General features: G+C 51.4%; 1 protein-coding gene across 3 annotated transcripts in view; it reads left to right on the top strand.

Moving 5' to 3' along the window:
• The first annotated feature begins 4,883 nt into the window (after positions 1-4,883).
• Positions 4,884-27,203, top strand: part of SLC6A6 (solute carrier family 6 member 6) — an 82,933-nt gene continuing 60,613 nt past the window's right edge. For 2 of the 3 annotated variants that reach the window (XM_059161845.1, XM_059161847.1), the window contains exons 1-2: positions 5,020-5,157; positions 17,816-17,852. The gene's annotated coding sequence lies outside the window, so the exon portion shown is untranslated. Of the gene's footprint in view, positions 5,158-17,815; positions 17,853-27,203 lie in introns of all 3 variants that reach the window. The other variant, XM_059161846.1, reaches the window with a different exon arrangement.

Here is a 27,203-nt window from a genome sequence, read left to right as displayed (position 1 = left end):
CTTGGCCTGAGGAGTCATCCATGTGGTCTGTGAGGTTCTCTCACCAGGGCTGGAGTTTTCGAGAACCCCCTATGGTTTTACACATCTCAGGAGTCCTTCATCTGTGTGTCTGTTTTTCCATTCTCCTGTGGGTGTTATGCAACCAAGACTGTTTCCTTTTTGTTGTTGTTGTTAATTATGAATAGTGCTGCCATTCACAATCTTCCCCAAATCTTGGTACAGACGTAAGTTTTCATTTCTCTTCGGTCAATGCCTAGGCATAGAACTGGTGGCTGTAGGCCAAGTGGATTTTAACCTTATAAGAAATCGCTGAACTGTTTTTCCTGGTGGCAGCTGGGCCATTCCACTCCCCCACCAGCCATGGAGGACAGATCCAGCATCCCTCTGGCCCCTGCATGGAGATGGGCCGGGGTCAGGGGCGGCAGGGGGTGGGGGTGGGCAGGAGAGGAAGCCAGGAAGGCAGGAAGGAGGCCCTTGCAGTTCCCAGAGGGGAGACCACGGTAACCTGGCTTGGGGTGGAGCCGAAGCATTGCATTGGTGACTGAATAAACAGGCACGTGGGACCCCCTACCCTGAATGGCTGTGCCCTGCCCTCACAAGTCCCTTGTCCCTGGGAACAGATTTGCCTTTCCTGTCAAGGGAGAGGAGGAAGTGAGTCCTTGGAGGCTTGCCACCTACAGGCCACATCTGGCAAGCATTTCCTGGGATCTTCCGTGCTCTAGGCCCTGTGCTCGGTGCTGTTGGGGATGCCTGGCTTATTATGGGTGCTACCGGTTCAGGGCTCCAAGTGTGGCTGAAGCCCGGCGTGCAGGAGGGCAACGAGCAAAGTGCTCTGGGGAAGGTAACAGCATGGAGGAAGGCTGGAAGGTGGGAATGCTCGGAGCACACACAGGGGGGAAAGTCTGTGAGCATTCTGGTTATCCCAGTGTCAGGCACCAGGCTCAGCGGTTCATATGAATCTTCTCCACTTCATTCTCACAACCCTCTAGGACATAGAGATGAGGGTTAGCCTAGCTTAACAAATTACGAAACTGAGGCACAGAGAGATTTCCCCACCATGATTCAATCTAGGTCACACAGCCCGTGAGAGATGAAACTGGGGAGTGCAAATGGGCAAGAAGAGGATAGGTAGGGGGGAAGCAGATTCCTGAAGGTTTGAATGCTCTGATAAAGCCTCCATGGTACACGGGTCCATATGTACGCATTCAGCAGTGTAGGCAAATGGGTGTGCCTAGAAGGTGCCCAGGAAGGGGACTGCTCAACAGTCCCATCGTGGTCCTTTGTCTCTCTAGGGAATGACATTCTGAAATGCTGAGCGGATGACCTTCGACAGGGCTGGGTGTGGAGGGGCTGCCCTGGGCTGGCCTGACTTGCAGCAAGCATCTCGACAACTCTTGTTGGTCGCCTGATAGATGAAACAAATGATTCTCTGGCAAGGGACTAAAGGTTTTTGTCCAAAGTCCTGGATCGATTTTATTTTATTATTGCCAGTGGCTGAAAAAACAGCATTATCAGGAACTTCTCAAAATCACATTCACTGCCTTTAAGTTAAGGACGGTGGAATGCAGCCTGAAACTTGGCTGTCTTTCCTCACATGCCCTCCGTGATCTCTTTCCGGCCATCGATTTTCATTCTTGAAATGGCAGGAGTTAGTCCCAACGGGATTTCAGGCTAATGTGTGGCTTCTGAAGGAAATCTCTGCCCGGGTTTCCTTGAAGTTCCCTTCTGGCCGCCAGCACTTTCCGCTACTTGGTGCTCACAATCTCTTCCCAGAGCTGCCAGCTACAGGGGCAGGACCAGCGCACGAAGTACACCCCGGGTGTGTGGCCTAAATGAAAGAACGATCCAGGTGGGGACTCTGGCACCCTGGGGGTCTCATATCCCCATGTGAGGGCCTGGCTGATGTCCCTCAGCTCCAAGGGATGGTGGACAGGTAGATAAAGGGCCCAAGGGGGCTCCATCTTGCCATTATCTAAATGGGGAATCTCCCAGCCAGACCTTCAGATTTCTTTTAAAGATTTTATTTATTTATTTGACAAACAGAGATCACAAGCAGGCAGAGAGGCAAGCAGAGAGAGAGAGAGGAGGAAGCAGGCTCCCTGCTGAGCAGAGAGTCTGATGTGGGGCTTGATCCCAGAACCCCGGGATCACGACTAGAACTAAAGGCAGAGGCTCTAACCCACTGAGCCACCCAGGCGCCCCCAGACCTTCAGATTTCTAAATCGTGAAAGCTTCCAAGGTTTACTTCATGAATATTAAAATGTTTAAAAAATATTTTAAAGCCAAAAAAAGCACATCTGGGTTCAGTGAAGGGCCCCGAAGTTTGAGACCATTCCTCACGATGGCTTAGCAAAGCAAGACTCACTGTCGCATGTCGGTTATAGGGAAGCTGACCCCCAGAGAGTGGACACACAGGCCCAAGTCACACAACTGGGCAGCAGCAGAGGGGGAAATGCAGACTGGGGGGGTCTCTGACCTCCACGGGCAGCTCTCTCCAGTCCACCCTATACTGCCCCAGGTCCCCCGTCCCCCAGCCCTTCTCCAACTCTTGGACCAGCCAGCTTTCCTTGGGGTTGAGGTTGGAGCCCTTTCTGGCTTCTCTTCCCCTTCCCCTCTTCCTTCCCCTTTCCCCTGCTTGTTCTCCTTCTTGGCTTGGGTTTAAATTCTAGCTCTATGACTCACCCGCTGAAGGACTTTGGACAAGTTATTTAATTTCTCTGTGGCTCAGTTTTCCCTTCTGTAAATGGGGGACATTAATAGTACAACCCTCCTAGGGTTGCTGTAAGGAGTCAGTGAGTTGAAATACACAAGGGCCTTGGGCCGTGCCTGGCATGCAACTAAGTTCTCTCTCTCTAGGGGTCTGCTAAATAGAATAAGTGTGATAAACATTTCTTGAGTGTCTACTGTGTTCCAGGCCCTCTGATGAAACCCAAGACTCAATGGGGGCACCAAGGACAAGGCCCCACCCCTCACAGAACTTACACTCTAGAGGAGGAAGACACAGGGCTTGATGAGCCTCATCTGCACATCCCATGCCAGCACAATCTGCAATGGGCCTTTCCAGATTGCTGCCCTGGATGGGCCACTCCCCCTCACTGCTCCTGTGGCGTCTACTGCCTTTGCTCACTCTCTGTGACCCTCAGCTGGCCCATATCACCTCTGCCTAGGGCCTAGCCACTCTTGCCAACAAGCTTTGGCACAGTGGCTTCCTCTGCTTTTCCCTCCCTTCCCCTCAACCCCTTGGCTTAGGCAAAGCTGCCTCTCCAGAGTCACTTAACCGCATTACGACCTGCCACTTTGCACTGCGTGCAGTGACACACGCAGGGAGGCTGGGGGAGTTGTTGCTTGCCATCTGCTCCTCCAGCTCATGGAAGAGCCTCAGTCTTATCAGGAAGGAAGGGAGAGAAATGTGAGAACAAGTTTGCTTCTCTCCAGCTTTGCTTTTCTCACCCATAAAAGAGGAGCAGTCACCATGAACTCGAAGGACCGAATTGAGCAGCCTAGAGATGGATGTCACCTGGGGTGGCTGGGTGCTTCCTAGAGGAAGGGGCAGCAGAGGACAGTGGAGAAGGGCAGGGGGACGCCCTGGAGGAAGGCACGAGGGGCCGACATCTGGCTCAGCTGCAGCTAGGGGTGAGGTAGCCTGCTGGAAGGTCAAGATGGAGGTGGACAGCAGGGGGCCTCAATGAGGAAACCACGCAGAGAATAAGTGTCACCTCTCCACTCCTTAGCATCCCTAGTGCTCCCTCTGGGGCTGTTAGGAATCTCCTTCAGGCAGTGGATCCAGACTGGGCCAGGTACAATGTGCGGGATGGCTCTCTGTGGAGCCCGTATTTCTTCCTTGACTTTCAGTCTAAACGGTGGAAGGAGGCATGTGTTCTCCACACAGGCTTCCAGGTGCAGAGAGGGAGGGAGTGAGAGGAGAAACTGGAGAGTTTTCAGAGAGGGGACAAGCGTTGCCAGAGGTCACAGGGCATGAGTGTGGAAAATGGATTCAGAGGAGCCGCTCATGCAAATAACAAGAATAATGGCACATTCCCCATTTTCATTTAAAAATAGGCACGCTAGTGACACTTGGCTCTTCTTAAGTGCTGGGTGCTGTTCTGAGCTTTTTACACTGTTAACCTGGGATCTTCAGAACAACCAGAGGAGATAGGTTCTATTACATTTATTTCCATTTTACAAATGAGGAAACTGAGGCACAGAGAGCCTGAGTAACCCAGCAGGAGCAAAGCCAAGAATCGGGGGTGGGGGGTGGGGGCTGTTGACCGCTTCACATCACAGTCTCAGGTCACCCTTAGTTCCTCCGGGAAGGCAGCGGGGGCGGGGTTACTGTGCCCACTTTTCAGAGGAGCAAACCGAGCTTCCGGGGAACCTGGATGATCGCCCGAGAGGAAGCGGCGGAGCAGTTTGGCCCTGACCACTCGCGGAGCCGCAGGCCCCTCCCATGAGCCAGGTGGATGGGCGAGTGGTGGGGGCTGGCGGCTGCTGTTAGGGGAGGGGGTGAATCGAGGCCGGGGGCTCCCCTGCTCTTCATCCGGAGTCAGGAGGAGGCTGAGGGCTGAGAACCGGCTGTATCACTTGGCACCAGCGTTTGCAGGGAAAGGGTTTCCTCGAAAAGTGCGCTCTAATGGGGGAAAAGCAGTGGGCCGAGTGTTGGCCGCGCGGCACGAGGGTGTGTGCGCGCGCGCTCGGCGAGCCCGGGCTCTTTGTCCGAGCCCGTGCGCGCGTGCGTGTGCGGTGTGTGCGAGTGTATGTGTGCGCGCGTGTGTGTATGTGTGTGTCCGCATGGGGGGCGGGGCTGGGCGTCCGGCCCCGCCCCGGCCCCGCCCCCGGCCCGGCCAAGCTGGTATTTTTCCACCCAGCAGGATGGGTGATGCTGAGAGCTGCCTGCTCAGACAACAGACACGCGAGGTCAGGAAGAAGCCGCTTATAAATTACCGCTTCCTCCGCGCCGCCGCCAGCGCCGAGCTCCGGGCCCTGGCCGCAGCCCCGCTCGCCTGCCAGCTCCGAGCCCCGAGGACCGCGAGCCCAGACACCCAGCCACGCGGAGAAGGAGCGAGGAGCGCGGACCCCGCGGGCCGGATTCCGAGCAGGAGGGCAGCCCCCGGCCGGTGGAACCGAGTGCAGCCGAGCGCAGCGCCGCGGCCGCCCCAGGTACCCGAGGGACAGGGAGCTGGGCGCGCGGAGCCCCCTCTCTCTCCCCGCGCTCCAGCCAGCCCCGACCTCACTGCCGATTGACCCCCACTCCGGCGTCCCTCTCGCCACCGAAGGACGGACGGAGGGTCGCCCTCTCAGACCCGCTGGCGGGGCTGTTATTGTTTCCCCAGCGAAAGGGCTTGGGCTTTTCGTGCAGGCGGCAGGTGTGTGTGTGTGTGTGTGTGTGTGTGTGCGCGCGCGCTGGTGCCGATGTCTCTGTCTCACTGGGTGTCTGTATGTATCTCCATGTCCATGTGTGTCTGTGTGTTTCCGAGGGTGGCTGTTCCTTCATTTCTCCAGCAATATGCACTCGTGTGTCCCAGTGTATGCCTGCTGTTCTGTGCCTTCTTGGGTTGTGCGTGTCTGTGTATTCTGGCGTGTCTGTGATACCTGAGTGTGGCTGTGACTGTGTGTCTTAGGATGTCTGTCCCGGTGTGTGTCTGGTGTGAACCTGTTTGTATGTGACTCTGTCACCCAGTACCTGGCTGTGCACGTGTGTGTCCCTGATTGTGGCTGTGTCTCCGGGCCCCTGGTTGCAGGCGCTTGTGTGTCCTCGGCATACCTGAGGGAGTGTCCCCAGTGCCTCGAGGGCCGAACAGCCAGAGCTGATTCTCCAGGGCCGGCACTGATTCGGATGAGGTGATAGGGGGGCATGGCTCCAAGGGTGCTGCCCGTGTGTGGCGTGCAGGTGGCAGTGCCAATGTCCAGCCGTCTTGAGTGGCAGGAAGGAGGCCCCGAGGGCCAGCTGGGGGCCAAATGGGCAGCAGGCAGGGACGGCAGGACACATCCTTCTCTGGCTTTTTCTCCTTCCTTCTGAGGGTTCCTCTTTTAAACAAGAGGTTCTCTCGTTCCCCCTCCCATCAGGGAAGCCAAGTAGAGAATCTTAGGAACCTTCTGCGATAGCCCCAAAGCTTTAGCCTAAACTGGAGGGGAGACCTGTGGGCCACCCCCTGCCCCGGCGTCCATAGGGAGGTGTGTGCTGGGCAGGGCCACCAGCCTGGCTATTTTGGTCACTGCGTGGCCCCTGCCAGATCCTGGCGTCCCCTAGGACCAGCCTCACAGCTTGGGAGTCAGCCTGGGCCCCCATTTCCTGCCTGGAGAAATAAATCAGCTCAGTAACTGCCCAGACACTTGAATGGGGGTCTTAGGGCTGAGGTTTAGTGGCGCGTGGCTGGCTTCGCGTGGCTCCACGAATTTGGACTTCGGTAAATTGGCCCACGCTTTAGCACTGCTGGCGTTTAAATAAATGTCATGGAGGAGATCTTTTTTAAATTTCTTTTTAATTTTTTCTTGGCTAGAAGGGAGGGGATCTCATCCAGAGTCTCCCAGCCAGAAGGAGTTTATTTTTGTGAGAAAGAGCGGGTGAGTGCTTAGCAACCGCCTGCCTCACTCTCGACCAGGGAGTCATCCTGGGAGTGTGGGGTGGGCATGAGAAGGTGCGGGGGTGGGTGGGGGAAGGAATTGCATCAGGATGGTGTTGGGGAGACTAGAGGGATGCCCGAGGGCCCTGGCTAAGAACCACCATAGGGTGGGATCGGCAGAGTGACTAGAGGTCTTAGGCCTGGCTCAGGCCCTACCTACTTGACCTTGTGCAGCCTTTTTTTTTTTTTTTTTTTTTTTGCCTCAGTTTCCTCATCTATAAAATGGGTGGAGTAGACTGGTTATGGGATAAATAGGCACTGAGAGGCAGGAGCCTCTCAGTCCCCAGGGAGCTCTGTTCAGTTACTGTGCCTCAATTACTGTGCCTTCATCAGTAGGTGACCTTGGGTGATTCTCTTGGCCTCTTTGAACCTCAGCTTGGCTGTCTGGGCAGCAAGGACGCCAGTGCCGGCCTCGCTGTGTCCTTGAGGGGATTGAGGGAGATGAGGATGAATAAGCCTGCGGTAAGCTGTAAAGCCGGCCTCGGCTTCGTAGCTGCCGATTAGAGGGTGTCACGAGGTCTCAGGTCACTGGTATATGGCAGGGCCAAGGTGCACTCTTGAGCTTTTGTCTTTCGGGGATACCCTTGTGCTGGCTCATAGTGCAGTGGCAGTAGATGTCTTCTGCCCAGTTCTTTCCTCTTGTCCTGCAGTGATCGGGTCACATCTGCTTCAGAGTCAGGAGGCCTGGTGGAAGTGCCCATTTTAGAGATGCACAAACTGAGAGCTGCCCAGGGGGCTGTGCCTTGATCGTACTGTGGATGAAGTGGGCCTCAAAGGTCTTTCCTCGGCCAGCTGTGAGTTTTGGCCCCAAGGAGCTTTAATCACTGATGTGCTGAGGAGTTGAACTTGGACAACTGCCGTTGAGACCGGGGGAAAACAAGAGACAAAAGATGCCCCAGTCCTCAGGATTGGAGAGAGAGTGCGTGGGATCCACTCACCTCACCCCGTGATTCTGTCCCTCGTTATTCATGCTCCCTTCCGAGTGCTTTCTGGGGGAGTTCTTCCACTCTTCCTACACAAGTGTCAGTCCACAGGAGGCTTTGGACACTGATGACGGTATTTTCTAACTCCCAGCTTGTTTGCCTGTCAACCTGTCAGAGGACTTGGGAGCTGAACTTCTCTGAGAGTCTTTCCAAAGGTCCTGAAATGATAAGACACTTGTGAGTCATTAAACGCATTCGTGTGTATAGGAAAGAGCTGACAAATTAATTATAAGAAGCAGAATGCAGCTTAGAGGGGCAGGAATAGAGGGCTGGCCTTGGAAGTCCAGGGGCACCCTGGCAGTGCAGGCTGATCGACTCACCTCTGCAGAAAGTCAGAAGCGAGAGTCAGATTCTTTGGGTCTTCTGTCCTCTGCAATGGTCAGCTTATCTTGGCCCAAGTGTGTGTTTAAATGTATGGGCTCTGGAGAGGAGTTGTGGCTGTGGAAATGCCCAGGGGGACCTTCGAGTGTGAAAGAGAGCTCTTCTTAAATGTCCCTCACTAGCTGTTTAATAAATCTTTTTTTTTTAAATTTTATTTATTTATTTGACAGATTACAAGTAGGCAGAGAGGCAGTCAGAGAGAACGAAGCAGGCTCTCTGCTCAGCAAGGAGCCTGATGCGGGGCTCCATCCCAGGACCCTGGGCTCATGACCTGAGCCGAAGGCAGAGGCTTTAACCCACTGAGCCACCCAGGTGCTCCGCTGTTTAATAAATCTTGCTAAGGTCAGCTCTGGCCTGGCCCTGGATTTGGGGTAGAATATTGGCTTTCCAGGTGCTCAAAGCCCAGAGCGAGATAGGACAATGACCATGCCATCCAAGGCATGCTATGAGGACTCAAGTGACCAGGTATGTACTGATGGCAAGGTCATAGGCACAGGGCACTTCAGCCTCTTAAAAGAGGTGATGTCAGAGCTGGCATCTTCTGTGAGTGGATGGGTGGAGGAACAGTATGGGCTGGCGTTTTGGGCAGGAGCCATAGCAGGTGCAAAGGAACAGTGGCATGAAATAGCCAGGTGTTTTTGTAGAATAGGCCTTGCAGGGTTCCTGCCCAAGAAAACGGGGACCCGGGGGTGGGAGGGTCTGAGCATTGGGTAAATGGGCTTGAACTTGATTCTGAGGGCAGCAGGGATAGAATGGCACCAGACTGTGTTTGGGGACAGCAGTGGAAAAGCTAGTTAAACCCAGGAGCCCAGGAGACCCCCTGATGATGAGTGGGGAACTAGGCTAGGGTCCAGGAAACCGAGGGTGGCCAGGCCACCGCTGGTCAGGGCACAAAGCATTTTCCGTGCCAGTGAATCTTGCCCTGAGCTCTTTTTGTAAACACAGGGTGAAGGCCTGGACATGCTGTTTAATAGGTACACAGGCCATTAACTTACTGGCTTTGACCTCCCTGGGAGCATGAAGCCCAGGAGTCTTTAGGGTGAATTATGTCTGCCCTGGACAGGGCTTTGGGGTTTCCCCTCCCACCTTACCTAGTCAGAGGCTTCATTTGGAAAACCTGAGCTGAGGCACAGGGGTTATGGGTGGCTGAGAGAAAGGGCAGAGAGAATGGAAATTGCTGTGCTGTTTCTGAAGCTCTGTGAGTCAACCAACTCCCTTGTAAAAATCAATGTACAAACAACAAATCACCCAAAACAATAAAAGGGAAGGGGAGTGTAGGGGGCCAGGCAAAGAATGACTCGAGTTGTTATTATTATTTTTTTTTCCAAATTAAAATTTCCAGGTCTAGCATGGACACACGGACTCAGTCCCTACGGGGTGGAACCTGGGAATCTGTATTTTTAAATTTTGTCTTTCTTTTTAATTAAAAGAATTTTTTTTAATTGTGATACAATTTACATATCATGAAATGCAAAGATTCTGTTACAGTTTGATGAATTTTGACAAATATATATACACTTGTGTAACTGCTGCCCAGATCAAGATAGAGAATATTTCCAGCTGTGAGGTTAGTTCCCCTCCTGGAGGTGACGAGTTTCTGATTTTTGTCACCCTAAATTAGTTTTGGCAAGCCTAGAACTTCATGTAAATGGACTTGTGTGGTGGATAGCTCTTTAGTGTCTGGCTGCTTTTCTGTTTATGTTTTTGAGATCCATCTGTGCTATGGATTTTATCATGGAATTTATCATGAGGTGATTCCTTTTATTGCTAAATAGTATTCCATTGTATGGATTCACCTATTGATGGCTATTGGGGTGGTTCCAGTTTGCAGTAATTATGAATAAACCTGCTCTGAGCATTCCTGTACAAGTCTTTCAGTGAGCTTATATTGTCCATTTTTCTAGGAGTGGGACTGCTGGGTCCTAGGGTCCACAGATGTTAACTTCATGAGAGATTGTCAAAGAATTCTTTTAGTTATATAAATATACGCCTCGGGGCACCTGGGTGGCTCAGGTGGTTAAGCATCTGCCTTTGGCTCAGATCATGATCCCAGGGTACTGGGATCGAACCCTGCATTGGGCTCCCAGCTTAGGGGAGGAGCCTACTTCTCCCTCTCCCTCTCCCTGGCTCATGATTGCTTCCTCTCTCTTTCTCAAATAAATAAATAAAATCTTTTTTTCTTTTTAAAAAGATTTTTTTTTTTTAATAAATGATTTTTTTTTTAATTTTAAAGATATTTATTTATTTATTTGACAGACAGAGATCACAAGTAGGCAGAGAGGCAGGCAGAGAGAGAGAGAGAGAGAGAGGAGGAAGCAGGCTCCCTGCAGAGCAGAGAGCCCGATGTGGGGCTCGATCCCAGGACCCTGGGATCATGACCTGAGCCGAAGGCAGAGGCTTTAACCCACTGAGCCACCCAGGCGCCCCTTAAAAAGATTTTATATATCTATTTGACAGAGACAGCGAGAGAGGGAATACAAGAAGGGGCAGAGGGAGAGGGAGCAGCTGACTCCCCACCAAGCTAGGAGCCCAATGCAGGGCTCTATCCCTGGACCCTGAGGTCATGACCTGAGCTGAAGGCAGATGCTTAATGACTAAGTCCCCCGGGTGCCCCAAAATCTTTAAAAAATAATAATAATAATACACCTTAAGCAATACAAAACTGTTTAAACTAAAAGTGATCCTCAGAGATGATTAAAAAAAAGTACACTCTAATCTTCATTCTGTCTTTTTCTCTAATAACAGTAAAGGCCCGTAAGATTATACATTTTCCTCTGCATACAGCTTTAACCGTGTACCTCAGCTGTCTACAGGAACATAGATGATCCTTTTTTATTACTTGCTAGATCAGTTTTCATTTCAGTTTTGATTTCCTTGTTGATCTACGGCTGTTCAAGATGTGTTGAGCAAGCTAGCTGTAGTTTTGTTTTGGTGTTATCAAAAATGGCATCATAGTGTTCTTGCTTTGTCACTCAGTCTTCAAACAACGGGCCATTGTGGAACTGCTGCTTGTTGGAACGTACAAATAAATCTGCTAGGCCACCCTGAATGGCTGGTCTGCATTTGGGAGTCACTGACCCATTCCGGCCCGTGTTAAATCACAGCAAGCGCTGCCAGCCCAGTGAATGCAAAGCACCCCCCCCACCCCCGCCGCCCCTGCCCTGTGACTTTGAACTTCCCTGAAGGTGGGCAAAGAAACAGGCCAGGGCTGCTGGGCATTCTGAGTTGGGAGGGAAGTGGTGCTCATCGAGCACCATAGATGCCTAATCTCCTTACTGCATTTAAGGCCTGTGCCTGACTTCAGGGTTCTTATGCCCATCTTCTGGATGAGTTCGCCCAGTCTCACAAAAGTGACTTGCTGCTGCTCACATGGCTGGGTTTGAATGGGAAGGGGAACTAGATAGAACCTGTCCTTATCCCCTGGCAGCACAGCAGGGGCACGCTGAGCACCTCCGGGGTGTCAGGCAGGAGGCCAAGGCCAGGAGGGCAAGGATAAGTAAGACAGCCGCCGTGCTCAGGTGGCTCAGTCTCAGGGGAAGGAAGAAGAGCTATATCAGGAAGAGGTTCATGAACAATTCCAGGCGTCTTAGCTAAGGGCAGGCAGTGGTCCGGGCAGGGAGAAGTGGGGAAGGTCTGAGGAAGAGTGGTCCTCTGGCCAGGGAGTATGGAGACTTCAGGACCTGCGAGAGAAGGCTCACCGCCATCCACTTTATGGACCTGGAGACTGAGGTCCAAGCTAGGCTGATAAGCTATCAAAAGGGCCATTGTTCCCAAACTTGCCTCCAGTCAGAGATTCTGTTAAACCGGTAAATCAGAGGCAGTGTTTTTACTTGTGCCTCAACTCCTGATGACCACGTTCACAATTCACATCCTAATTTTAACACAGCTAATGGGAAGGTGGAGTGAGATTCCTTAGGACTGGACTGCCCGGGAGACACCTGCAGACACTGGGGTGGGGGGGTGGTCTTGGGCAGCTGGACCTCCTGGCTCCTGTGGGCAGCTCTGGCTCCTGGCCATGGTGTGGGATAACACCCAGGCAATTTGTAAGAGGGCTGGAGGGCAGGAGAGTTGAGTTCTTCTGGTTTTGCTCACTTGGGTCCTCCCCATTAAGCAGAAGCTTGGACCACATTTCTGAGGGGTTCCTAGGGTGGACATTTGGAGAGACCTGCCCTTCCCCCACTGCTCTTCTTTGCACACAGTAGAAATGCTAATCACTTGCTGCCAGGTCCCACCATCCCCTTTCCAGCAGAAAGTGTTTAACCCAAGCCAGGTTGCCTGCCTGTTGCCGGGTGCAGGGTGGAGGGGTGAAGTGGATTTCAGCAAAGTCATGCTTGGTGGGTGAAGAGCACTGGAAGTGGGCGGTCCTGAGGGCTCTGCCCTCTTGCCCCATAGCCAATTGGCACCTGGAGGTGATGGCTGCTGAGATCTCAGGGAAGACCCAGGCCATGATTTCAAGGACATTCATGCTTTCACCAGATGGCACTTGGTTTCTCCTCTCTAGGGGTAATATCCCTACAGCTTGAGACAATAGGCTCCTTGCCAGCCTCTATGCCTTCTAGGTCCCTCTCCGTACAGTCCGTGTGCATGTTACTCTAGTGCTCAGAGGTCTTCAGTGGCTCCCTAGTGCTTTGTGAAATCAGGTTCACACTCCTTGGCCTGACATGAGAAGCCCTGCAGGATTTGGCCTGTGGCCAGTGTTCATCCTCATCTGCTACCACTTCTCCCCACCTCCTCGTGATTTGGCTGGTTTCTGCTCCAAAACCGAGCCTCGGGCTCCCTTGGTTCTGCCCGTGCTCATGCCACAAGGCCCTTCCTTCTCCTCTTTCTTCTTTTTATTTTTTTCAATTACTATTATTTTTTTTAAAGTAGGCTCCATGCCACCATGGGGCTCAAACTCAAGACCCTGAGATCAAGAGGCTCATGCTCTACTGACTGAGCCAGCCAGGCACCCCTCTCCCTTCTCTTCTTATTCCCCCTCTTCAGGTCGGCTTGAAGTTACCTGCTTCATGAAGCTGTCCTTCAGCCCCTTAACTGTGCCTGGCACATAGTAAGGACTCAGAAAGGAGCAGATGAGACGAAGTATTATGTCCATCACCCCAACTTGCTCAGAGCCTCTGTAGCACACAGTTAGGTCTTTGTGGTCTTGCCTTTTATTTGTTCACCTGACTGAGTTCACATCAGGAGGGATAGATGCTTCAGTGTCCAGCCTGGCACACAGTAGGTGCTCAGAACGCAAAGGCTCTCTGATCTCCTCTTACCCTGAAATAAGAGCCTGTAGTTTAAACATCCGAATGGGTACGGGCTTGGAAATTACGTTCACCCATATCTCCATCCATATGTATTGGTTCTAGGGCCTGGGGATATGGCAGGTGAACCAGACAAGACCAAATCCTGGCCATACCCTCATGGAGCTGATCATAAAATAGTTGAGAATGAATTATCCCAGCAGCCTGGGGCACCAGGGTTTCAGTGTAGGATCAAGTTCCAGGTTTGAAAAAAGAATACCAGTTGCTGCAAAATGGTCTTCCGGGGCAGTTCTGGACCACAGACATGTTTTGTGTTGCCCATATAGACCAGAGTTCTAGAATTTTCTAATTCAAGCCAGTGTTTTTCAGTGTGGTTTTTCTTTTTCTTTTCTTTCTTTTTCTTTCTTTCTTTTTTTTTTTTTTTTTTTGCATCTGCTTCTGGTCATTGTCTGGTGTCTCTGAACATCTGGACATAACCACCTGGCAGCCCCCCTCGGACTCTCTGGCATGCCCCAGTGCTCCCCACACCAGTCCCCCCACCGGCTGTTTCTTCTGTGGGGCTCCGGAGGCATAGAAATGTGTTGCCAGTGGCTCCTGGGCAGGTGGAGGCATTCTGCTCCGTTCATTCACCAGGGCTGGCAGCTGGAGGTGTAGCAGAGGGCTCTCTGTTTCTAGCCCTCCAGGGGGGACCCTTTTGCTTTCCTGGGTAAGGGGTGGAGTCACAGGCTGGAGCTGGGGAAGTCCAGGCGGCTCCCACAATGCTCCATGTAGGTCTCAGTGCACCCCCACGTCAGGCTGAGACCCACACCTTCCTGGGCAGCCCCTCCACCGCCAGCCTCTGCTGTGAGTTCTGGGTAGTGGGCTCCGGGCAGAGAGGGTAGTTTGCCCCCTTGAATGCTAAACATCACCAGCCTTGGGCCGAGAAGCTCAGTGGCAGGCATACTCTGCCAGAAAGAAGCCCCAAATCTGAGACCTGGGATGTTTTCAGTGTATCTTGTTTCCTTGGCTGAGCCCAAGAATGAATTCCGGGGATCAGTACCTATTCTCTAAGTCTCACTGCGGGATCTCGGAGGGGTCCTCCGTAGTTGGAGGGCTCAGAGGCACGGGAGAAGCTTTCTGCCCTTTCCCACATTTCATTGCCTCTGACCCCTGCTTGTGGATCCCCCAGCCTGGGGGTGGTTGCTATACCTTGGCTCAGTGCTGGGGTATGGGGACAATAGCAGTGATAAAGACATGTACCTGTGCTCTTCAGACTTGAAAGCCATAAATATGCTGAGAGAGCTTGTTAAGATGCCCCTTTCTATGTGGGACGACGGAACGGAGCCCGGAGATTCTGTACTTTCCCAGGTAGTTGTCAAGGCTGCTGGTCTGGGGACCACACTTTGAATAAAGGAAGTCCATCCCAGCTCTTGGACGCCTATGGCCCTTCCCTAAACCAGGCCAGGTGCCTGGTCTAGATATTCTCCCCACCCATCCCAAGAGATACCATTATTCCCATGTTGCATGTGAAAAGTTGAAACCCCAGAGACTGCGGGTAACTTGCCTAAGGCCACACACCTGAGAGGCCGCTGAGCCCGGGCCCTCTGGGCCAGCACCACTTTGGAAAGGATGCTTGGGGAAGCCGTTTTCTGCTGAACAGTATCCACGGTCCAAAAGCCACAGGAACATTTTAGGGCAGTCAAGTCGGATGTAAGTCAGGGAGAGTCCAGGGCCAGCCCTGCTGAGCTGACAGCAGGGCAGCCCGAGGCCATGTCAGGATCAAGTCTAAAGTGGGACTTACTGGGTACTGGCATTGCTGCCTGGTGTGGGGAGCCATTGAGGGATGCTCAGAGCTCCTAGAACATAATTGTGGATCTGCTGGAACCCAGGAAGGCTCCTTCTCACTCTTACACAGAATCCCAGGGCAGAGGGCTGCCTGGAAGCATCGGCAGTGGGATGGGTAGAAGCTGGGACCTAGTACGGGAGTTCTTTAAATGCTGGCACATTCTTGCAGCCCGGATCTCATTGAGGACTGAGGTTGCTGAGATCTTCTGCTTGGCTAGGACTTTGTTTTTACACAGGGCATCTGCACCAAGCAACTGGAAAGAGCAGAACAGATTTAGAGTCTAGGTTCTGGAAATGTGGTCACGGGATGTGAGGTCCGGTAATCACCTAGGAGCTTGTTAGAATGTAGAATCAGGAGCCCCACCCCAGACCTGCTGACTCAGACCCTGGGGGTGGGACTCCGCAAGTTTTAAGAAGCCCTCCAGGCTTATCTTTGAGAAGGGCTGATTTTTCCATCTGCTCCCAGGTGCCCAGGGGCCCAGGAGGGTCATTCCTAACCTTTGCTTTAGGCCGAGGGTTCCTGGGCTGCAGGGGGACCTCAGGTGTCATTTCATCTATGCTCCACTTTTCTGGTGGCCTGAATATCAGTTAATGGGGCATGCATGAAGTTAACACAGCATATCTGAGGTAGAGCATAGGTCTGGATTCTTAGAGCTGCAAGTGGTAGAAGTTGGTTCAAACTAAAAAAAGAAGGGAGGGAGAGAGGAAGGAAGGAAGGGAAGGAAGGAAGGAAAGAAAAAAGAAAAAGAACATTTACTGACTCTTAATTGAAAAGCCCCAGGGTCATACTTCAGGCATGGTTAGATACAAGTGCTGAGATATGTCATCAGGACTTTATCTTTCTGTCCATTCCTGGACTCCTGTGTTGGTTTTATTCTCCTCTGGGTACTTTCAGCTGCATAGGATGCATCCCCACCCAGCATAGCCATCTCAGCCTAGAATGAGCGTTCTTTTTTCCCAGTATTCTTAGAATGAGCCCATGTTAATCACTCTCAATGCCCATGCTTGGCCAGGTGCTTGTCCTTGCGCCAATGGTCACAGCCCCTCTGATTGGCTAGGCCAAGCTCGCATGCCCACCCAGAACCCCATGGGCTGAGAGTGGGTGTGAATGGGTGTCCAGCTGGATAGGAGGCTGGGAATATGAGGCTCCTCCCAGAAGAAGGAGGATGGGTGCCAGCAGGTCGTACACACGGGGACTTAGTGCCGTTCTTACCCTCCTCTTTGAGCTGGGTCGCCCTCATGCAACTGCTAAGGTCTCGCACCAGATATAATTACCCTCCTTTTCCTGGGTCCTTCAACATTTTGCTTATAAATGTGCATTAGACATGCTACCTTCATCTTTTCCCTTTGTCCCTCTTCCCTTGATGTAGTCAGGGATAGCAAGTTACACGGTCCCCTGGCACCCACACCTGTTGTGGACGTTACTAATCCACACCTGCCTTCACAGCGCCATGTGTTCCCCCAGAAAACGAAGCCTCTATGACGTCCGTGTTACATGTTGGCCTTTACCATGGGGTTCTGGGCTCCGTGAAAGCAGGGCCCTCAGCTGTCTTGTTCATTGCTGGGTTCCCAGGGCCTAAAACAGTGCCTGGCACATAGAAGGTGCTCAAGAAATTTTAAAAAATATATATATATTTTATTTTTAAGTAATCTGTCTCCCCAACATGGGGCTCGGACTTAGAACCGCAAGACCAATAGCTGCCTGCTCTCCTGACAGGCAGCCAGGTGCCCCTTACCGAATTACTGACTGAATATTCCTACCCTACGGTGCCTTGAACGCTGGGCATCTAGGTGAGACCGTTGAATGTGGGGGCGCTGCCATTGCAAAGAGGCTGTCTGATTTGGGGGACCAGGAGCTCTGCAGACTGCTAGGGCCATGTTTCTGAGTCTGAGGAAGGGGCTCCAAGGGAGGGCAGGGTCTCAGGTACATTAAGGAAAGACTTATGTACCTTCAGGCATCTTTCTGCCCTCCCACCAGGGGATAATGGCCTTCCCTGCTCTGCTGATCCATATACCTGTTCATTGAAATGTGTGATCTTAGTTGATAAGAAGCCATTTCCTGGTTTTCTGAATTTTTATATTCTAGGAAACCAGGGGAGCCTTCCAGCACAGCTCTGCTGGTGGAGGTTGAAGCAGCTGGGATCTTCCCCAACTCACATTTTTTTCCCAAACTGAGTGCAAAGAACAGGAGGTGTTCTATTTTAAAAAAAAAAAAAAGCAACAACAACAGAAAAAACAAGGCTTCTGGGGTCATTCACATTTGGGGACTGCTTGGCTCAGCAGAGTTCAACAGATTTCCTTTGGCATGGTGATCTTGGAGCCTTTAACCAGTCAATGAGTTATCATCTTTTCCAAGAATCTGGGGCCCTCAGGTCCTCCATCAGCCCCTCTGTCTGGCTATCGTGTATCCTTGTGCTCACAGGGAATAGTCTTTCACAGTCCTGGGCCCATGGCTAGGCTTCTCTGGGGTTCCCGGGAGTGCACGCTTCTGGGGCAGGACAGGGCGGGGCAGGGGCTTAACGGTTGCTGCCACTAGTTCTTAACTGCTGACAGTTTGAGGATCTGGGTGTGTGACTGTGTGTGCGCAGTGTCTGCAGTTGTGCATGTGAGCATGTATGTGTGCAGGGATGCGGGGACACCCCAGTGTTGACTTGGCCCCTCCCGGTGTGCAGTCGCACTTGAAAATGACTCTGGGTCCTGCATACAGTCCCAAGATGACCAGATCTTGTCTTTCCTTCTTTGCTTCCTCTCGTTGTTTTAGGTCCAGACCAACAGCCCTTGCTGAGGAGCCTCCAAAAGTAAGTGACATTTGACCTCTCCATGGTGTTGGTGTCTCACCGTGTGGGGTCCTCAGGCCCCAGTGTTCCCTCCAGGCTTGAAGAGGAAGCAGAACCCCCAGGGCTCCAGGACCTCATCCACAGGTCACCTCTGGGTGGTGGATTCATGGCCCAAGTTGGCCCCCTCTGCCTGCCTGTGCCAGGGAGACAGCCCTACTGATGCTGAGCACTGATGTCGGAGTCTAGCCCAGACCCCATCCTGGCTCTGCCACTGAACAGTGATGGGGAGAGCCCTCGCACAGGCGCACGCGCGTGCAGGAGGGGCGGGACAGGGAGAAAAACTTGAAGCAGACTCCCTGCTGAATGCAGAGCCCCTCCCTGCCGGCTGATCCCACTCCCACCACCCAAGGGATCAGCACCAAGAGTGGGTGACTCAATCAGCTGAGCTACCCAGGCGCTCCTAAACTTTTTCTTTTTAAAAAACTGAAAACCTTTGGAAGAGTAGAAAGGAGGATACAGTGAACTCCTATGTAACTTTCACTGAGATTTTCCTTCCCCTTGTTAACATTTGCTACATTTGCTTCATTTCTCTGTGTACGTTATAAAAATACCCCATTAAAACTCCTTTTTTTCTGTTGACTCATTGGTGAGTAAATTATAGGCAGTGCCCCTTTACCCTCCTAATCCTTCGTATGTGTTTCGTAAGAGCCAAGGCCCTTCATTCTCTTATATAAGCACATGCAGTTATCAACCCCAGAACGTTTAACATTGACACAATTCTGTTACCTAATCTACAGACCTAAATGACGTTTTGCTGATTTGTCTCATATTTACAGAAGCTCCCTGCCCCCTGCCCTCCAGGTTCAGGATCACAGTGTTTTTAAAAGGGGTTTAATGGGGGCGGGAACCTGACTTTTCTGCAGATGACTTCTTCACCTTGATCTAAAACATCCTTACTAGCGGGGTTTTTGGAATTCTTTTCGTTATGGCTTTGGTAAGAAATAGATTTTACGACAGGATGCCACCCGTGCTTACCCATACACACATGCTTGAAAGTGAAACCAATCCCACAAAATGATAACTCACATTTTCAACATCTTTAGGGCTCTGTTCTATTCTCTTTTATAAAAATGATAGTTCTGACCCGTTGAGTTGATTCCATGACCCACCATAGACTCTGCTCTGGAATGGGAAAACCATAGCTTCTTGGGCAGAAATTTCTCTCAGGAGGGAAGGTAGTGCCCTGACCAAGCTCCTCCTGGTCCAAACTCAAGAGTTCGGTTGATTGGGGGGTCACCTAACAAGCCAGGACTAGGAGAAAGGCCATGAAGACCCTGGCCCATTGCAACCCATGGTGGACCTGACCCCATCCCTAAAATCAAGCATCCCTCCTCTCCAGGCCCCGTGACCCTGTGGGGACCTCCTGTTCTTTATGCTATGACATGAGGCAGGTGTATCAATGGTGGCTCAGGACACCTCCCTGGCTAGCTGCTAAGGGGACATGGAGTTCTCGTCCATGTCAGGCTCCAGAGGCATTGCCATACTGGTCACAAATGTCACTAAGAATAATCCCAAACACTTAACTAAACTCTCTAGCAGCACCCTTGATTCTCTGTCAGAGAGATTTACTGTGTAGTGGCTCATTTTCGCCCACAACAATCTTAGGATGGGTGCTGGTTCTTCTTGTAAAAACGGCAGGTACATATATTGGGCACCTATTGTGTATCAGATACTGCTAGGTACTTCACAGACCTATGTCCTCAGAGTAGTCCTAGGAGTTAGACACTGACATTATCTCCATTGTACAGATGGGGAAACTAAGGCACAAAGAGGTGAATTGACTCTCTCCCCCCCACCCCCACCAAAGTCACAGCAAGGAAGGATTTGAACCCGCCCCTGTTCTGACCCTGGTGTGCATACCAGCCAGTACTGCTCTCCCTTCCCCCCAGACTGGGAGCAGACTCCTGGGCAGGCCTATTCCCAAGGCCTTGTACTTGTTAATGAGTAGCCTGAGCAGTCCAGGAAGCCAGATGCCGGCTACTATGAAGCTGGAGTGTAGGTTCTACTTCCAGATAAAGTCTTTTGCAAGGTGCCCAGCCCCCATTGGGGCGGGCAGCTTTAGAGGCTATGCCCAGATAGAAGCCAGCCACTGTTCCTCTTCTCTGAGGTCTGCTGATCCATCCGCACTTCACAGGAGATCCCTGGAGGCTGAGAAGTGGGTTTGCTCTCAGGCCTGTGTGATGCCTCCTCCACATGGCCCTCGTGGCTAACTCTGAAAGGGCACCGTGGCCATTCGGTATGGCAGGCAGCAGGATTTGGAGGGGGTGGTCTTTAGGGAACCCAAGCTGTCCCCTCTGAAGCTGGAGCTCTACCAGGCATGTCGCTGTGTGGCCATCCTCACTGAGGCCTCCAGGTTCCTATCTGAAAAAAGGGATGGCAATCAGTCACTCTAGCCCCTCCCAGGGCGTGCACAGCTGGAAGGTAGCTGAGACAAGGATGTTGCTCGGTTGTTAGCCGTCTCTGAGTTACTAAGGAATCAGCCAAAAGACGAATTCCTGGTGGGGACAACCCATGTTGTGGAAAGTCCGTGGAACTGGAGAGTCAGTCCTGGATTCAAATCCTGTCTCCATCCTTTGCCAACTCTGTGACCTGAAGAGGAGAGTCCCTGAACTCCTCCAAGCCTCAGCTTTCCCACCTGTAAGATGGAGCAGTGAGAGCACCCAGGAGTCTTAGACAGCGAGTATGGGATCAGGGGTAATGGTCTCTGTCACGATGGAGTTTTGAAGCGTTTAACAGGCCTAACAAAATCTGTACCCAGCACCCGAGTACATGTTCTAATTTCACCTCCCTGGCTGGGATCCCCTAGAGCAACCCACCTTACTCACCTCACCTGAAGATCACATCCACCCTTTGGTGGCTGTGGTCCTTTTAGCTGGAGGGGAGCCTCTCTGGGCTTGTTACAAGAATGCCCACGTGGCTTCTAAGCCCCGCCCCCTCCTGGACCCAGGCTTGTAAACTCCAGCAGGGGAGGGGGGCGTTCATACGACGACGGATCTGTGACCCCTCCGCAAGCATCACCCTCTTTGCTCGCTCCCTGGAGGGGCCAAGGCAGTGAGAAAATGGTATTTACTGTTGGTCTGCCCTGATCATAAAAGTGATGCATTTTAAAAAACTGAGATCTATTTGACCTACAACATTTTGTAAGTTTAAGGTGTTAAAAAAACATTGAGATCTGATACATTTATACCCACATGTGATTGTCACTGTAGCCTTAGCTAACGTTTTTGTTGGGCCACAGATTCTCATTTCTTGTAGTGTTGGGAAGTAATGTATTTTTAATACAGAAAATTTGGAGAGCACAGAAAAGTCAAAAGAAGAAAATAAAATTCATCTCTGTTCCTGCCATGCAGACATAACCATCTCACAGTGAATTTATAAACACGTGGGTAAATACACATTTCCTTTTAAAGTTGAGGGGCGCTTGCCTGGAAGGGCTCAGGTGGTTAAGTGTCCGCCCTCCGCTCAGGTCAGGATCTCAGGGTCTTGGGACCAAGCCCTGCATCAGGCTTCCTGCTCAGGAGGGAGTCTGCTTCTCTCTCTGCCTCTGTTTCTCCCCTCTGCTTGTTCTTTCTCTCTCTGTCCCTCAAATATATATCCAAAAAACTTCTAAAAAATTAAATAAAAATAAAGTTGAACTCAAAGTGTGGCCATGTTGGGGGCCAACTTCCCACGCCACCCCCCAACATGTTTCTTAGTGTTTTTTCTGGGTCTTACATCTTGTAAGTCAGGGTCAGCAGATTCTTTTTTAAAGGCCTGGATAGGATGTATTTTGGGCTTAGGGGCCTATGGTTTTGCCTCCACTGATCTCAGTCTTACCTCTACTATTATAGCCAGAATGCGGCCACAGACAAAATGCAAATGAGTGGCTGTTGTTTCATGCCATTAAAAAAACTTCATTTACAAAAACAACCTGCCAGATTTGGTTCAGGAGCTGAAGTTTGCTGAGCCTCCGCCCCCACCCCCCCCACCCCCCACTCCCGTTCTTAATTAGTTTTGATTTGTTTGGGTAGACCATCATTTATTTAATTAATCCCTAGTGATGAGAGATTGGCCACTGGTAGTTTCTTTCATGTAAACCACTGTGCTGTGAACATTCTTATTTCCTTTCTGTTTTTAATTGTGGTAAAATACACATAACACAAAATTAACCATCTCGACCATTTTTAGGTCTGTAGTATAAGAGTGTTAAGTATATTCACATTGTCATGCAGCCAATCTCCAGAACTTTCTCATGTTGCAAAACCAAATGCAGTGACTATCTTGGGGTATCTTTATGCATCGGTCTGGTTCAGAAAATTGGAATTGCTAGCCTGGAGGGAGTGTGCATTTTGAAGGTGCTGGGCGCCTGTTGCCAAATCACTGACCCTCAGAAATTGCCCTAATTGAAGCCTCTGCTGATCTTCGGTGACAGCCCGTAGGCCACAAGAGGGAGTGGAGCTGGCCACTTCCCTGGGGAGCCCCTGCCTTCAGGGCTTCAGGGAACAGCAGATTTAAAACAACCCATGCCAGAGAAGCAGTAGCCAGTCTGCCAACCTTCCTCTTTTGGGGAAGAAACTAAAAAGTCAATAAACAAAATGTGTTAGGAATACTGGACCGTTCTTGGAGGTTGATCATCTAGATAGACCCTTTAGAGAGAGGAGAGATGTTGTTAAGACCAACTCAGCTGTCCAATGAGTCTGGGTGTCAGTGGTGTTTGGCCTCTACCTTGCTGTGTGACCCAGGCAGGTGACTTAACCTCTCTGGGCCCTCAAATTCTCTGTAAAAATAGACATTAGGTAGAATCTCTCCTCTCTGGTTGAGGATCAGGAAATAAGGTCTACAAAATTTCCTCACACAGTGGCCAGCACGTTGCCCGTACCAGTACCTGGTGGCTGTGATAGCTGTTCTTACTGCTGCTGTTAGGATTACTTTTAACAGCTCTGTTAGGGTGGTCTGAACAAAGAGACAGTACTAGCATGTGCAGCCCTTTGCAGTTCTCAAGAGAGGTTTTCCATCTTAATACTTGCAATATTTTGTAGCATAGTTATTACTGTCCCTGTGTAACAGGTGAGAAATTTGAGGCTCACGAGGTCAGCGGCCAGCTCGAGGTCAGCTATGTGTCAGGACAGGGAGCCCGGGCTTTAGTCCACACCTTTGGCTTATCGTCCGTTCCACACAGCAGCTGCTGGACGCTGGGACTTCTGGACGACCAGGGCTAGTGGGAGCTGCCTCTTCTGGCCTCACCTAGGTGGGAAAGCTTGGGCCTTCGGTGGAGAGAAGATTTCTTTGGTTTATTTTCCTGTCTTGGCTCTTAGCCCCAACAGTGGGCACATGGGTTTGCTTTTCCCCCCACCCCCCAAGGAGAGAGGTTACAATACTAATGGGTGTCCCCCACCCCACCCCCGACACACACACCACCATGCGATTGTCCCGCTGGTGGGACAATAGCTGGATGTCCTACCTTTTAACTCACTTCTGACACTTTACCTGGATCTGCGGGTTAATGATTCAGCCCTCCAAGGCTGACCCCAACTCCCACTACCTGTTGTAAGTTTCAGATTGCCACGTGTGCTTTTCGGCCCACTGGCTAGAAATCAGAAGTTCACACGACCTTCTCCTTGGGTTTGATTCATTTCCTAGAGCAGCTCGCAGAACTCAGAGAAACGTTTTATTGACTAGATCAGTGGTCTGTTAGTAAAGGCCGTAACTCAGTACCACCACAAGGAAGAGATATACAGGGCAAGGAGTGTGGGGAAGGGGCGTGGGGCTTCTCTGCCCTCTCCAGGTGCTACTCTCTTCAAATCTCCTTGTGTTCCCCAGTCTGGAAGCTCTCCTTTAAATTTTTACGGAGGCTTCATTACTTGAGCACCATTGATGAAATCATTGGCCTTTGGTGATTGAACTCCATCTCCAGCCCCCCTCCTTTCCATGAAGGTCAGGGGGTGGGACTGCACGTTCCAACCTTCTAATCACAGGGTTGCTTCTCCTAGCAACTAGCCCCTAGCCTTAGGTGCCTTCTAAAAGTCATCGTTAACATAACAAAAGACACCTTTCTCACTCTCACCACTTAGGAATTTTTTTTTTTTTTTTTTTTTTTTTTTTTAAAGATCACACCGAAGAGTGCAGGCTCTAGCAGGATTTGGGGGAAGGAAGAGGGAGAATAGGGCTCCATCCCAGGACTCCAGGATCGTGACCTGAGCCAAAGGCAGGCGCTTGACCATCTGAGCCACCCAGGCACCCTTCTCATCACCTAGGAAATTTGTGAGAGTTTCAGGAGCTCTGCCAGCAACTGGGACAAAGACCACATACGTAGTTACATTGATTCTAAATCACCATATCGAAGTTTGTTGTTGTTGTTGTTGCTGTTTCCAGAAACCGGCAGGGCATTTCAAAGACGAGAGCTGCCTGCCCAGGTGAAACCTGAGAGGGGTTTAAGGGAAGTCTGTTCTCAGCCAGCAGATAGTATTAAGTCCAGAAACCCATGTTCCCCAAAACAGGAGCCTCCTGGGTCCTAAGGCTAGAGATACCTCTGGGTTTGGAGGGATTGGCTGTCCCAGGGAGGGTGCCCTGGGTCAGTATTCAGACCCAGCTGCCCCCAGCACCACCAGCAGCACTGCCTTTATCTACCCACTTCCCACCAACTTGCTGGGGGACCTTGGATGAGTCATTTCCCTTTTCTGGGCCCTCATTTTCCTCACGCATAGAACAAGGGTCTGGAATCATTTCCCCAGGGGATTTTCTGGGGTCTCAGCTTTGGACATGAATCTCAGGTCTGCCTACAGTGATGGTCCTCCCTCTCTGGGTTGGGTGTCTCTGTGGGGCTGTATACTTGGACACGTCTTCCCATAATGGAGTCTCACCCCTCAACCTATGGCCTTCATCCCTAGGAGTAGCGGAGGCACTTTCCAGTCACTGGCCCCTCTGACCCTCATCCCCAGCCTGACCCCAATCCCGCATTGCCTTGCATCCCCAGATTCCCCCATCCTTGTTCCTGTCATCACCCCTGAACTCTTGCTCTGTGGGTCCCATCAGAGTTGCCAGGTTGTGAAGGGTGCATGCCTCCCTCCCTCTGTCCTGCCTCAGTGAGGGGGACATGGTTCTCATTTCTGTTTTCAGGTTGAGTGGTGCTCTGGCCTTCTGTCTGGTTGCTTCCCAGCCTTCTCTGGGACTCCTGCCTGCCCCCACTGTGTCCCTGACCTGAGAGCTTTCTCTGACCCATTAAGTTATTAAGTTAGAGGCCTCCCATCTAAGTACTAAACAGGCCCGTCCCTGCTTGGCTTCTGAGATTGGATGAGGTCAGGCCCAGAAAGAGACAGACCATGTTTTGATAGGGACTCATGATCTATGGGAAGGATGCCACGATCGATGAGCAGTGTCTGTCAGGGAAGCAGGATGGGTGAAGGCAGCAATCCGGGACGGGATGAGGTGAGGACTTCAGGACGGCCTTGGGAGTGGACATCTGCTCTGCAAAAATTGGAAACGGAGGAGCTCAGAGGACCTCAAAAGATCTGTGCAGCTACAGGGCAAGCAGCTTAGAGCATGCTTGTGGGAGAGTGTGACGCCAAAGTCCCAGAATCTTTAATTTGTACTCAAGTTGAAGTTTTCAGACCAGGAGGCCAGAGCTACTTGATGCCTCTCATGGCATGGATGTCATACTTTGTGCTGGCTACATACTTTGTCCTTGTGTGTGTATAACAAGGATCCTTCCAGACGCTCTGAATAAGGTTGCTAGGTGAAATACAGAGCATTCTAGTTCAATTAGAATTTCAGATAAACTGAGTCATGTTTTGAGTTTTAAGGATGTCCTTCGCAGGTATGCGTATCTGCGACAAGCTTACCTCCTCCATGTCACTTACCCAGCTGCCTCGGAGGCCGTGCCCACAGGCCACTTGAGGTTGTGGCGGGTCCCCGTGAACCTGTTGCAGCAGCGCCTTTCCCAGCCCAGGTCCTCCTCGATAGGAGTCCTGGAGGTGTTGTCTCCTTGGGCATCTGTGTTCTCCTCCAGGTAACCAGAAGGGTCAGCCTAGTTGACTTAGTACGAGGTATGATTTTGACCTGGAGATGTCTATTGAGCACCTGTGATGCCCGAGAACTTGAGGGTCCTGTCCTCATCTCTGCCGTGTGCTGGGCCTGGGGCAGACAAAGTTGTGATGTTCTCTGCCTCATGGTTGAAGAAGCCAGGCTCAGGAAGGTGCCCTGTGACACTGCTGCGGCCACGCAGACCAGGAGACAGATGGGCTTCTAGGCCCAGGCTCCCCACCCTGTCATCCTTCCATGGGGTGGAGGGGCTGCTCCGTGGGGCCCTGCTGCTCTTTTTGGATTATTCCCTCCAGACTTCTGTCCTGTGAGGAGCTCACAGCTGAATGAATTGAGGCATTTACTCAGCATTCAATGTGTCCATTCCCTCAGGTGGTGAGTACTTGCAGAGTGCCTGCTGTATAGAGGCCCACTGCTGAGCAGTGGGGATAGAGTGAGGAACGAGGCAGGAAGGGAAAGATGGCACAAACCATTATTCGGTTGCAAAATGGAACCAGACCCCCCCCCCCCCGACCCACACCCCCAAGTGCAATTGATGTGAACAACCAGGAAGTCAGGGCTTGTCTCAGGGTAGAGGAGGGAAGCAGTCTGGGAACATGAGCGCTTCTCCTCATGAGCCTGTCTGCCTCCACCATCCTGTCCTCTCCATCCTTCATCCTGAGGAGCATTCTGAGGCTCAGAGACGTGCATTGACATGCCCAAGGTCACACATCACCTTAAGACACCGTAAGCCTCCACTCCTACCATAACCTCCCTTTTTGTCCTGTTGCTTACATATTAGGGGTGATTTAGTCACATTAAAAAGTCCAGATATCGAGTAAACTCTTCAGCCTAAAAGAAATTAACTAGAACAGCCCCTGCTCTGGAAGGTTCCCTGGGGGCAGGAGCTGCTTCGAGGCAACCGATTCCTGTCCAAGTCTCTGGCCTTGCCTGGGGTCAGCTGGGTCCCCTGTGGCCAGGCCTCAAAGCTTCGTGGCTAAGGGGGAGAAGGGCCACTCCCACCTTTTTAAAAGAAATTAATTTTATTTTACATTCGTAAACATGATGACAGGTGCTGGTGATAGAAAGGACACAGTGTCAATTTTTAAGAATCGTACTGCCTAGTGAGGGAGACATAGGTGAATGTACAAGTTATACTACAATTTAGTGTGAGCCTTTTTTTTTCCTGTCTTAATGAGAAACGATGGTCATACATCACTGTGTGAGCTTAAGATGTGTGGCGTGATGGTTTGTTGTAGTACCTCGTGGAGTGATGACCACAACAGATTGTGTTCACATCTGTCTTCTCATAGACAG

The sequence above is a fragment of the Mustela lutreola genome, chromosome 2, assembly GCF_030435805.1.
Source record: "Mustela lutreola isolate mMusLut2 chromosome 2, mMusLut2.pri, whole genome shotgun sequence".
In the NCBI taxonomy this organism is placed as follows: domain Eukaryota; kingdom Metazoa; phylum Chordata; class Mammalia; order Carnivora; family Mustelidae; genus Mustela; species Mustela lutreola.
The sequence above is the reverse complement of the archived record's forward strand: the minus strand, read 5'-3'. Positions and strand labels throughout refer to the sequence as shown.